This window comes from Sus scrofa, chromosome 7 (genome assembly GCF_054392235.1).
Source record: "Sus scrofa isolate SSC_HxYL_T2T_F1_AM1 chromosome 7, Sscrofa_HxYL_maternal_Yorkshire_Landrace_v2.0, whole genome shotgun sequence".
Classification (NCBI taxonomy): domain Eukaryota; kingdom Metazoa; phylum Chordata; class Mammalia; order Artiodactyla; family Suidae; genus Sus; species Sus scrofa.
Window position 1 is genome coordinate 95369537 of NC_139389.1, and position 13985 is coordinate 95383521.

Sequence of the window (13985 nt, forward strand, 5' to 3'; positions counted from 1 at the left end):
ATGAAATGCAGGTTAAGGTAAGAAAAAGCAAATTTGTGATGTAAGCAAAAGTAGGACTTAATTATTTTAATTTTTTTAACTAAACTTTTTAAAATTTTGAGTTACATGTAGATTCACATGCAGTTATAAAAAATAATACAGAGTGATTCCTCATACCTTTACTCAGTTTCCCTCAATGGTGATATTGTAAAACTTGAGTACAACATCACAACAGTATATTGTCATTGAGACGGTAAAGATAGAGAGAAATTCCTTCACCACCCGCAAATATCTCTATATTTGTATAGATGTATATAATGTATAATAACCCACTTAATTACCTCCTTCCACCTCCTCCTTAATCCCTGGAAATCACTAATCTAGTCTCCATTTCTATAATTTTGTCATTTCAAAAATGTTATATAAGTAGAATCATGCACTATATAATCTTTTGACTAAGGATTATGTTTATCTTAGTGTATGTCATGTGGACACCTGAAAATAATATATTATGCTGTTGCATGAAGTATTCTATAAATGGCAGTTGAATCCTACTGGTTCACAGTGTTGTTGAGTTCTTCCATACCTTTACAAATTTTCTTTATGGATATCTTATTGGTTGTTGAAAGAGGGACAATGAATTTTCTAACTATAACTATAAATTTGTCTTTTTGTCTTTTTCAGTTCTATCAGTTTTTACTTCAGATATTTTGCAGCTTTGCCATTTGTTGCACATACATTTAGAATAGTTATGTCCTATTTTTATTGATCTTTTTATCATTATATAATGTCCCTCTCTGTATCTGAAAATTTTCTTTGTTCTGAAATCTACATTATCTTATACTAATATAACCATTATGGCTTTACCTTAAGTAATGTTTTCACATGATATGCTTTTTCTTTCTTTTCCTTTAAATGTGGCAATATTGTTATACATAATGTGAACTGCTGCAGACAGCATACAATTGGATCATTGTTTTTAATCCATTTTTCCAATCTCTGTCTTTTTTTTTTTTTTTTCTTTTCTATCTTTTTGCTATTTCCTGGGCCGCTCCCGCGGCATATGGAGGTTCCCAGGCTAGGGGTCTAATCAAAGCTGTAGCCACCAGCCTACACCAGAGCCACAGCAAAGCGGGATCCAAGCCGCGTCTGCGACCTCCACCACAGCTCACGGCAACACCGGATCGTCAACCCACTGAGCAAGGGCAGGGACCGAACCCGCAACCTCATGGTTCCTAGTCGGATTCATTAACCACTGCGCCACGATGAGAACTCCGAATCTCTGTCTTTTAACTGTTGCATTTAGACTATTTGCATTTGATGTCATTATTGACATGTTAAGTTTACATATGATATTTCATTTTTGTTTTATATTCATTTTTTGTTTTTGTCTCTCCCTTTTTTGTTTTGCTTGATTATTAATATATTTTAAAATTCCATTTTGATTTATTTATCATGTTTTGAGTGTGTCTATTTTATAGCTATTTTAGTGTTTGCTCTAGCTATTATGTTATATATAGATAGTGTATCATAGTCTAATAGCATAGTCATTGTACCAGCTTGAGTGAGGTGTAAAAATCTTACCTATTTTTATATCCTTTACTCTCTCTCAGTTACAATTTTTAAAAACATTTCCTCCATACACATTTAGAATTACATTGAGTTAAAAATAATTTGGAAAACTCAGATGGAAAAGAAAAGCCTATTGAATTTACCCATATTTTTCCTTATCATAGTCTTTCTTCTTTCCTGATATCATGAAGTTCCTTCTTTCTTTGTTTCCTTTATGTTTAGAGGAATTCTTTTAGTTATTCTTTTAGAATAGGTATACCAACAACAAATTCTCTTATTTTTCCTTTATCTGAGAATGTTTTAATTTCCTCTTCATTATTGAAGGACACTTTTGCTTGGTGTATGAGTCTAGGTTGCTGTTCTCTTAGTACGTGATAAATATTATACTATTACCCTCTGGCTTCCATGGTTTCTGATAGTAAATATACTTAAGTTTGAATTTTTTCTCCTAAAAGATGTAGTGTTTTTCTCAATACTGTCAATATTTTTTTCTTTATTTTCAGAAGTTTAATTGTCACCAGTCTTGGCATAGATCTGGGAGTGAGTAGGTATCTTGTTTATGTTTTTCTCAGTATTTTGAATCTGTTGATTTATGTCTCTTGCCAAATTGGAAATTCTTTTTATTTTATTTTTATTTTTTATTTTTTTTAGGGCCACATCTGTGGCATATGGAAGTTCCCAGGCTAGGGATCAAATTAGACATGCAGCTGCCAGCCACAGCCACAGCATCATGGGATCTGAGCCACATCTGTGACCTACACCACAGCTCATGGCAATGCCAGATCCCTGACCCACTGAGCAAGGCCAGAGATCAAACCTGCATCTTCATGGACACTAGTTGGATTCATTTCCACTGCGCCATGACGGGAATTCCCCAAATCAGAAATTCTTTTACCAATTTATCTTTGAGTATATTTTTTTCTTTTTAGCTTTGCCTTTTTTTTGTTCTCCTTCTGGAACCTCAAAGACATAACTACTAGATCTTTTGTTATGAATGCAAGGGTCCCAGAGATTCTGGTTTCTTTATTGTGTTTTGTCTTTTTGTCTATTCCTGTCTTTGGTTTAGATTGGGTGATTTCTTTGTAAGTCTTCCAAGTTACTTATTCTTTCCTCTGTCCCCGCTAGTCTTCAGTTGAGCCCATCCACTAAGGTTTTTATTTTGGTTACTATACTTCCAAGTTCTAAAATTTTTGAAATATAAAATTTTAAAAGTTGGTTCTAGGAGTTCCCATCATGGCTCAGTGGAAACAAATCTGACTAGTATCCATGAGGGTGAAAGTTCAATCCCTGGCCCTGCTCAGTGGGTTAATGATCAGTGGTGTTGTGAGCTGTGGTGTAGGTCACAAATGTTGCTTGGATCTGGAGTTGATGTGTCTATGGTGTAGGCCAATGGCTACAGCTCTGATTTGACCCCTTGCCTGGGATTCTCTATATACTGTGAATGCCGCCCCCAACAAAAAGACAAAAAAAATTGGGTTCTATATATTTTCTATTTGTTTTATGAGACTTCCTATTTCTTTGCTGAAAACACCTATATTTGTTGTTTGTAAGCATATTTGTACACCTGGTCATTGGGACATTTTTTTTATTATAGCTACTTTAAAATCCTTGTTAGATAGTTCTAACATCTCTGTGATTTCAGTGTTGGCATCTATCGATTGCCTTTTTTATTCAGTATGAGATTTCCTAGTTTTTTAAATTAGAGATTATCAAATATGTGAATTTAGAAGTTCCCTCAAACCATCCTCAGGTTCAATGATTCATGAGGGGTATTTTCAGAACTCAGCAAAACTATTTTCATTATCTTACAACAGCTCACTGTTATGATTTATTACAGAGAAAGGATATAGATTAAAGTAAGCAATATCTTAAGAATAGCAAGAATAGCTTAAGAATAGCAAGATGTATAGGACTGGGTCCAGGAGAGACAATTCATGGAGCTTCCAGTTGTCTTCTCCCAGTGGAGTTATGCAGACCGTGCTTTTTCCCAGAAGCTCTGTTGCAATGCATGGATCTTTGGCAAAATGACTTAAACCTTGGTGTCCAGCTTTTCACCAGCCTTTGATAACATAGTTATAGCTAGCTGCTCATGTGGCTAGTCTTATTCTTTAGCTCCTTCAGAGATTACAATGATACCATCTTCTCTAAGGCCTCACCATAAATCACATTGTTAGCATAGACTATCTTGCACAATCCAAGTTTCCCTTCTTACAAGGCACTCTAACCAGGAAGAAAAATCAAATGCCTTATAGGTTAGATCCCAAGATCTATGGACAAAGGCCAAATATTTCTTGGAGTAAGTTAATCCTTTACTTTTTAGTAGGAAACTTTGGCATGTTCACTATGTTATGATAGTGTGGATCTTACTTAAATCTCTGCTTTAGGTGGCTTTCTCTGATGTTCCTCTAGCAGGGGAAAGGGAGTCTGCCTTATTACTGACAGGTGAATAGAGAAGTCTCAGTTCACCTCTCAGCTTCCACTGACCTATTGAAGAGGTCGTTTGATGGGGATGTGTGTTCTGATTCCCAATGTAGTCTCCACTAACACAGTGATGGCGACCTCATTTTTGCTGGGCCATTGTGAAAACTCTGGATCTCCAGTAGGCCATCTCTGACACCATCCAGCAGGGAGGGGATGGGTACTCCACTATTGCTTGATGGGAATGGAATTCCAGGCTCCCTAAGTGTTCTCACTAATACAATGGGAGGGAACATCATTGCCAGGTGATAAGAATGCATTTCCAGCTCCTTACTTAGCCTTCTCTGACATCACCTCAACAAGAGCATTGGCCAACTCACTAGAGCCTCATGGGTACATTTGCTATCATGGATGAGTTATGAAACCACAAATTTTCTGTAATGTTTGGATGAAGTAGAGTGGTTATTGTTTATAATTTTTCCATCTTCTTAGACTGGTCCTTTTTAGGTCCTTTGAATAGAGAGAGATAAAGCTTTTGTTGGAGAAAACTTTTTTCTGTATCTTTTCCGCTTCTGGGTTGCTGGCTTCTTTAGCTTCAAGGCCAGAAGGAAACTCAGGCAACTTGTGCTATTCTTTAAGTCTCAAGATTTCTAGTCTACTTTTTCTCTTATCTTTTAGAGTCTCCTTAAATGCATTTTGTCTATAATGTCCAGGGCTTTTATTTGTACTTAGAGAAATAGGAAAAAGTACACTTACTCCATCTTCTGTAAGTGGAAATCCTCTAACACTAAATTTGAAACTAAAGGGTGGTGATAGAAATATTGAAGGACACAGAACAAACTGTAAAATATATAAATAGTGTCTATTTGTGCAAGTGATGGAAACAAAGATACACAAGGGATTCTCAAAATGGAAAAACAAAATTTTCTAAGTGTATAACTAGAAGATTATCTCAACCACTGGATGTCTTCTAGTCCAATGATAATTTTGGAGAAAGCTGAGAATTTATTTGCAAACTTAAAGATTAACATAGTGAAAGGCTTACAGGTTCAAAATCCTCTTAATATAAAAATACTTTGATAAAAGCACCCATGGGGGAAACTGCAGCTACTAAAGCATTCTTGATACTGTTTGTAGGATTCTCACAAGACAAGGGATGTGTGCTTCAATGGATTTCTCATGTTTATGAAATCAGTCTGTTTTGTAACATGTAAGTTCATAGAAATATACCAGCAGAACAGCACATCCTGTGAATCAGTCTGAGTTCTATCAGAAAGAGAGAATATCCTAGGTGTTCAAGCAGAAAAGGATTAAATAGAAGTAGTTACAAGAAATATTTGGAGGCTCTGAGGAATAAAATCTCAGGGAAAACTCTGCTTAATTGTAGAGCATATTGGTAGGGTGAATTATAGAAGACAGTTATCAATGATTTTAGCATTCTGCTGCACTAAACTGAGTGATTAGCAGGGGAATATCTATAAACCACCAACACCTAACATTTGCTGCTTCCTTCCAACTACAATTGAAGATTTCCATAGATTTCTGCTTTATTTCCTTCTTCTAAATCTATTGAGGCTCCCATTACCCCTTTTTGACAGAATATAAAATCAGACATGCTTTCAGAGATTCTGGGAAATGTAGTTCTATTTTCAGCCTCAATAATGCAAGGGAGGATATAGAAGAGAGAGAATGGTGTAAACTTGCCAATAGATAATATGACACAGCTAGTTTTAAAGCAATGGACTTAAGAATAGCAAGATGCAGACATGAAGAAATTCTGTTTTATCACATTAAATATCTATAGAGGCTTTGTTTATGAGGAATTATTACTGTCATTTTATAAATTAAGCAGAAATTAATAAAGTTTAAGCAACTAGCCCAAGACTACCAGAAATAATTATCACAGCATAGAATTTGAAGTAGATTCCAATTCTTCCATTACCTGTCAATTTTTACTTCTCTTTTAAACAGTATTGAGGTAAAAAGTATTGAGGTATAAAGTATTAAACTTAAGGTTATAGCTCAAGGCATTCATCTGTAATTAAAGAGCATGTTATACCCTGAGAATGACAAATTTGAAAGAAATGTGATATGTATACAAGAAAATAAGAGAAATAGACTGAGAAGGTAGAGTTGAGAATATGTAGAAAATGCATATATTGAACATGTATAATGTTTAATATATGTTGATTAGCATCAACATCTAAGATGAAAAAAGTCAGTGAAAATGTTTGAAGAGTGAATGGCTGCAGTAAGAAAAACTTGAAAAGATGCCATTAAATTCTAAGGATAAAGAGAATTTAAATTCTCTTCAGAGATATAGATTTTGAGCTCCCCAAATTCCTTTATAAAAAGAGAACCACTAAAGAGCAAAATAAAACATATGAAGAACTTTTACCAGAAAACTAATGAGTCGTCACAAAACTTATCTGAAGAGCTGGACCATTTTCCATTCCTACCAGCAATATATGAGGGTTCCAATTGCTCCACATCCTGGCCAATATTTGTTATTTTCTATCATTATTATTATTATTACTACTGCTATCCTAGTGGGTGTGAAGTGGTATCTCATTGCAGTTTCGATTTCCATTTTGTCGATAACTAAAAATGTGAACATCCTTTCATGTGCTTTTTGGCCATTTTCTTTGGAAATGTGCTTTTTCCAATTCCTTTGTCTTTTCTTTTTTCTTTTCCTTTCTTTTTTTTTTTTTTTTTTTTTTGCATCTTAGGGCCATACTCGTGGCATATGGAAGCTATGCCAGACCCAAGCCACATCTGCAACCTACACCACAGCTCACAGCAATGCTGGATCCTTAACCCATTGAGTGAGGTCTGGGATCAAATCTGCATCCTCACAGATACTAGTCAGATTTCATAACCCACTGAGCCAAAGGGGAACTCCCCTTTTGTCCATTTTTTAATTGGATTTTTTGTTTTTGAGTTGTAAAGTTTCTTTGTATATATTGGATACTAGACTTCTAACAGATTTGTGGTTCCATGCTTCCTTTTGAATGTTAGGAAAACAAAATTTACATAAATATGAATAACACAAAAGTGTCTAGTTCAAATACCATACAAAGCATAGGAAAAAAAATGAACAAGAAACAGAATAGCGTTCTTACTGACAGCCACAGAAACTAGAAAGATATTATCACAAAGAGATTCAGTTTATATCCCATTATTTCAAAAGAAAAAAATATTTTAATGTAAATTAGATATATAAAAAGAAAAACAGAAAATTAAAAAATTACAAGGACAGAATTCAGGAAAAAAATTTAGCATAAATGAGAAAAAATCATTTTAGACCTGAAGACTAAACCAGACATAAACTAGAAAACACACAAGAGCAAATAAATACAACATTAATGTTTTCATAGAAATGTAATGCGAATCAGAATTTTTTAGAAAAGTGAAAAAAAATTTAAAATATTCAAAGGAAAATGACAGATGTTGCACATAGTCAAAGAAGATAAAACATATGAGCAATAGGAGTTTCTGAAAAAGAAAGCTAAAAAATAGAATAGAATAAATGCTATAATATAATTCAAGGAAAAATCCCTGAAATATTAAAAAAAAAAAACCTGAATGTATATATTTAAAAAATATTTCATATAGTTGAGAATATTTATTTAGAATGACCAACACCAAGATATAGTTTGTGACTTCATTTTACCTTAATTGCATCCCTAAATGCATTATTTTGAAATATAGACACACAGGGGTTAGGACTTGCACATGAATTTAAGGGAGACACAATTCATTCCAGAACATCCACTAATGAAGAGATGGTTGATTCCTGATTGAGTACAGGAAATAGAGAAGATTAATTTTTTTAACTAAATAACAAGGAAGCTGTCAAAGATTGCTAAATATTGCTAGGATTATCCCAAAGAGACTCGGGGACCAATTTTAAAAGGCTTCCACCACCAAAGATATGACCATTTGAGCTTCAGAAAATACATTAACAACAATGGATTGAAACTGACTTGATATTTTAAATCAATTTGCTCATATACATATTTAAAAAAATAATCTGTCACCTCTAGAGAGTGGTAGAAGAATATTTATCATCATACAAACGGATAATTAATGACAAATAAATAAACATTTATCCTACCTTTCTATTTGAACAGTTCCACTGTAGGACCAAAAGGAAAAACATCTCTTTATAAAAGTTTTCTAGATGATTCATGAAAAACAGATGAAAAAATTAGAATAGCTCCCATATTGTAACCCTCTCCAAAGAATCAGAGGATCAAGTTATTAAGCATCTGATTGGTAACATCACAAAAGGACAAGACAGACACTGTGTACCTTTGTCAAAAGAACAGAGTTCTACTTTTACTATTGCTAAAGAGATAGAACCTGAGTTTCATCAAGGCTTTGTGTCCAGCTGCCAATTTTCAGAAAATGCAGAGGAAGTGGAAACATGAAAAACTGCTCTGTTGAGTATGCAATCTACAAAATCCAGCCAGGGAGACTCTATTAGTCTTTGATAATTGTGGTGTGTAGAAGAGGGCTCTGATTAGGAATGGACACACACAATGGGGTTCTCGTGTGGCTAAAAGGGTGATAATGACAAGGCTGCTGATCTTATCATTTATTAAGCTGTAAGTTTGTTTTGTGTGGTTTAGCATATTTGATGTTGTGGTTGTTATTATTTTGCAATAGAAAAGGAAATGACGTCATGACCCCAGACATTATATAGTAGAGTAGAACTCCCCAAGTGTGTGTGTTTATGGTCACATGGTCATGGGTGCAGCCCAGGTTGTTTGGGAACCTAGAAGACTCATTTAACTCCTCTAAAGTCTCCATTTTCTCATAGGCATAATGAAGATAACTTGCAGGACTGCAAAGATGATCAAATGAGATGAATTACATCAAATACCTAGCATGGTATTTGGCAGTGAAAAAGTACTTGTTGAACAATAATTATTACTATCAACTCAATAATACAATTTGAAACATCAGCATCAAGACTCTGGATTCTTAAATAATGTGAGAGAAAAAAAGAGAATTGAGGGTAAAAGGAAAATTGATCAAGGGGTGAAGGATCAATGAGAAAAAGGAACAGAAAATAAATCCTAAGAGCAGAAGGAGGGAGAAAACACAGGTACCTGGAGTCTTGGGATATTGTGTTGTGCATGATGATGAATTACAGGATTTTCTTTGGAATACTTAGGGGAGCATTACAAAAGGATGAATTTGACTGTGCCCAAGAGAGATTTTGTCTGCATAACCATGTCCCCTGCAGCTGACCCTCATCCATATTCTTCCCATCCCCAAGGCTGCACAGGTGGCAGTGACAGAGTAAAGCCACAAGATCTGATATTTGCCAAGTGAGGAGATGTTGCATGCCACAAGCTTTTAGCCAAATTAATCTCTACACTTCCCCAGACATATGTCGTGGCTCTTTTCAGCACTATTATTTTATTATTTTCTGTTTAAGATAACTACTCTTTGATTACTTAGTTTATTTATGCATTTATGTATAAAAAGTATGCATTTAAAGGGAGGTAAACAGATTCCCCACTTCCCTCACTCTTATTAATATTAGTTAGCTTGTCATAAAATAATAATCCATTATTCTGGGCCATTGTTCAGTCCTGCTATTCTGAAAAACCGATGTTTAATAACTTGGGGTTATCACAGGATCACATATGTCTGAACGCTTCTGGGAAGTAAAAACTAGGCAAAGTTTAGCCTTTCTTTAAACACCTTTTAGCTTGTGGAGTTCTCTAGAAAGATAGTTGAATTGTGTGCTTCAAATACCATCTCTCAGAAGCATGGTGCTCAAGGTCAAAGAAGCCATTTGCTCTAGTTTAACATGGGTGACGATGGAGATGAACAGATTTGACATATTTAAATAAAACATTCTAATAGCATGTTCTGGCCTTGGAGGCCTCAGGCAGCATACGTTGTATTTGTTAGACACCATGGCTTAATTACTCTCATAAATGAATTATACCAATTTCAATTTAAAACCATAAGTGTTACAGTTGAACTAGGGTCAAATTAAACTTTCTGCCAATTATGCAGATTACTTAAGCAATTATGTAAATTGTTAATAAATTCTTAAGTGATGTGGATTTTTTTCTTGGAAAAAATATCTGTTTTATGCTATCAGCTCCAATATTCAGAAAGCATGGGAAATCAGGAATAATGAAATCTTAGCTCTAAACATCTGCCTTTGGAGTTTTCTATAGTGCTTAGGACTCATTGTGACAAAATCAGGATTTCTGGTCCTTTAAGTCTGGAAAGTAGCATGCATTTTCTACTCAAGATCTTCTTAATTTCATATTTTATTTATTTATTTTTTATTTTTTTGTTCTTTGTTTTTTTGCCATTTCTTGCACTGCTCCTGCGGCATATGGAGGTTCCCAGGCTAGGGGTCGAATCGGAGCTGTAGCTGCCAGCCTACACCAGAGCCACAGCAACGCAGGATCTGAGCCGCATCTGCAACCTACACCACAGCTCACGGCAAAGCCAGATCGTCAACCCACTGAGCAAGGGCAGGGATCGAACCCACAACCTCATGGTTCCTAATCGGATACGTTAACCACTGCACCACGACGGGAACTCCTTAATTTCATATTTTAAAGATACACATTCTTTTTAAAAAATTTTTATTGAAGTGTAGTTGATTTACAATGTTGTGTTATTTTGAGGTGCATATTTTTCAGATTCTTTTCCATTATAGGCTATTACAAGATATTGAGTATAGTTCTCTGTGCTATGCAGTAGGTTCTTGTTGGTATCTATTTTGTATATAGTAGTGTGTATATGTTAATCTCAAATTTTTAAGTTATTTTCTTCCTTTCCCCTTTAGTAAGCATTAATTTGTTTTCAAAGTCTGTGCGTATATTTCTTTTTTGTAAATAATTTCATTTTTATCATTGTTATAGATTCCACATGTAAGCAGTATCATATGATATTTGTGTTCCTCTGACTTGCTTCACTTATAATAATCTCTAGGTTCATCCATGTTGTTGTAAGTGGAATTATTTCATTCTTTTTTTGTGACTGAGTAGTATTCCATTTTATATATATACCTCATCTTCTTTATCCATTTATCTGTCAATGGTCATTTAGGTTGCTTCTATGTATTTAGTTATGGTAAATAATGCTGCAATGAACACTGGGTGCCTGTATCTTTTTTCAAATTAGAGTACTCTCTAAATATATGACCAGGAATGGGATTGCTGGATCATATGGTAGTTCTATATTTAGTTTTTACTGTTCTCCATAGCGGTGGCACCAATTTACATTCCCACCAACAGTGTAGGAGGGTTCCCTTTTCTCCATGCCCTCTTTAGCATTTATTGTTTTTAGACTTTTTGATGATTCTGACGGGTGTGAGGTGATACCTCATTGTAATATTGATTTGCATTTCTTTTATAATTAGCAATATCGAACACCTTTTCATGTTCCTCTTGGCCATTTGTCTGTCTTTGGAGAAATGTCTACTTAGATTTCACGCATTCTTTAGAATACAAGATAATATTGAAGTTCCAAAGGTTGAAGTAGGGAGAGAATGGTGATGTTAATAAAAAGCAGGTAAACTTTTCATCAGTTTTATTATCGTTATAAAATTATGTGCAGACTATACAGCCCTTTTAACTATTCCTAGAGGAAAGCTTGCCCACTACCTACTCACCTTTCATTTGCAAATAAAAGATGGGAATATGATGAACCCTCAGGAGAGTAGGGGTAACACATTACTGATTCTCCCTCTTACCCTTGGTGTTTTTTCCAATTTTCATGACTCAGCTTCTATTTCTTTTTAAGTCAAGGACTTCCTATCTTATCTTGCAGGGCTAGCTTAAACCAAACCTATCCAAATACACAAAGGTATGATATTTTTATTGAAGGAAAACCAATAAACAAACAAAACCCAAAAACTTAGGCAGAAAAGCCAATTCCATTAAATTATTTTTGAATTCTATAAATTCAATTTCTATAAAATTAAATAACCCTCTTGAAGCATCCAATAAGCATATATTCACTGTTCTCTTTAAAATGCTTTAAAGATAAGCAGTTGAAAATTCTTCTTTTATTTCTCAGTTGCTTTTTATGTAAAGTTTAAAAGCACTCTAGAGTAAGAAGAGGCGTCTTTTTGAAATAGGAATAGATGGATGCTATTGTGTTATGTTGTCTTGCTCAGGAGGCAAAGAGAAAAGAGCTTTGGACTTTACAGGTAATGGGATTTTCTAATGCTGAGGGAATTTGGGACACACAGTCAATTAGCCAGGCCTTGTGGAGTCCTGAATGAGCTCTCATACTGTTGCTTTTTTGGTGCAGAGCAATCGTCTCAGTAGACCGTGTTCTCCCTCTGATTCTGTACCTTTCTATCCCTCTTTTTCCCTCTGCCCACCTCTGCTGATGGCTAACTTTTTATGTGTCTAACATTCAGACTCCTTCAAGAGCACAGACTTGGTTGACTTATTCAGTGGCTCTACAAAATAATCTACACCCTGAGGAGCATTCTCAGGTCAAGACATTCTGGGGACTTCTGGTTAGTTGTGGCCATAATGGTAGAAAAGCATAGTGACCATGCATAGAGAATCAGCTACAGTCAACTTTTCTTAGAGTGGGACTAAGAAGCTAGGCTGATGTGTAGAGTCCTCTTCAGGAAGAGAGTGGTGAGAAATGCTAAACTCATGCTCTATGGGTGAAAAACTTAGTTTCCTACCCCCCTTCAGAACCATCCACAAGCCTGCCATTTGCTATAACTGAAGTATTAAGCTCATCACTTCTCACCTATTTTTTCCCGTTACAGGTGTGTTGATGGAGGATGTTTACAGGTCCCAGAAAAGAAATGACAAATCTAGGCTTGGATAGGGGCCTTTCACTGTTGTACAACTCAACCCCAGCAAAGCCAGTGTCTGAATCCAGCTGAAACCTTCCAAAGTTCACCTGTGATTAATTGAAGCCTTAATAAAGACAAAAGCTCTGACCTTGGTCCTCTGGGTTCCCTACCTTGTGTAAATTAGCATTTGAACATGGGTTATGAAATGTGTGACATATCAAATAGGAAAGCACCTGATACCATGGAATCTGCATACTGATGAGAAGAATAAGAGAATTCAATGAATGCTAAATTATGGATCTACGGAGGACTGCCTTTGTTAAAATCTACATGTTACTATCTGTAAACTCCAGAGTATTCAACAGAAAGAAGAGGGGCCAGTGTACCTGGCAAATCTTCCTTTAAAAAAAAAATCTTTATGATACAGAGAAAAGACTTTATAAAATATTAGATAAAAAGACTCCTTTCAAAATGTGTTTGCTTTGTAGTGATTCCCTTTCTGGCTCTTCTGCATAGTTAAAAGTCATCACCACCTTGAGTACATTGCTGGCTTTTAAAAAGACATTGCACCTTCCCCAGTTCTGACACAGCTACCGGACCTGCCTTTGGAAATGTCTCATTGTCCTCACCATAAGCATTTCAGTGAAGGCAAGCAAAGTCAAACAAAGCCAAAATTTTTTTTTTCTAATCCGCCCAACAACAATGCTTCATGGACAGTCTCCTCTGGCCCAGTTTCAGGGCTATGTATGACTATAGACAGAAAGCTATTTCGAGCATTGAAAACAGCCTTATTACCCTGCCATTTTTGCACAGGGTTTTTTTTTTTTTTTTTTTTTTTTTTCCTTCCTGGTGACATTAGAGAGTCCGAAGTGACATACATTTTTTATAGCTTCATAAAGTCGTCTCCTGACCGGGTCACCCTTCTCATAACTAGGGAGCAGAACGCTTGAAAAAACCCATTCATCACTGTGAAAGGAGCCTCTGTCTGCGGCTTCCAATATGCACAGCCTGGCAAGATCCAGCTCAGTGCAAATGCTAACTTACTCCTTTGCTAATGCCAAATGACCCACTCACTTCTATCAGCTCACCAAGGAGGACAAGGAGGGCACGGTGGCTGTCCGCATCTGCAGAAGTGCTTCTCAAGATGGAGCCTGGCACCAGTCCTTCTTGCTAAATGTCCTGAACACATTGAAAAATTAGTTTTAGA

General features: G+C 35.5%; 1 protein-coding gene across 1 annotated transcript in view; it reads left to right on the top strand.

Moving 5' to 3' along the window:
- LOC110261725 (uncharacterized) overlaps positions 1-13560 on the top strand; it is a 46945-nt gene extending 33385 nt beyond the window's left edge. Inside the window, exon 6 of the mRNA XM_084970569.1 lies at positions 12749-13560. The gene's annotated coding sequence lies outside the window, so the exon portion shown is untranslated. The remainder of the gene's footprint in view (positions 1-12748) is intronic.
- The last annotated feature ends 425 nt before the right edge of the window (positions 13561-13985 follow it).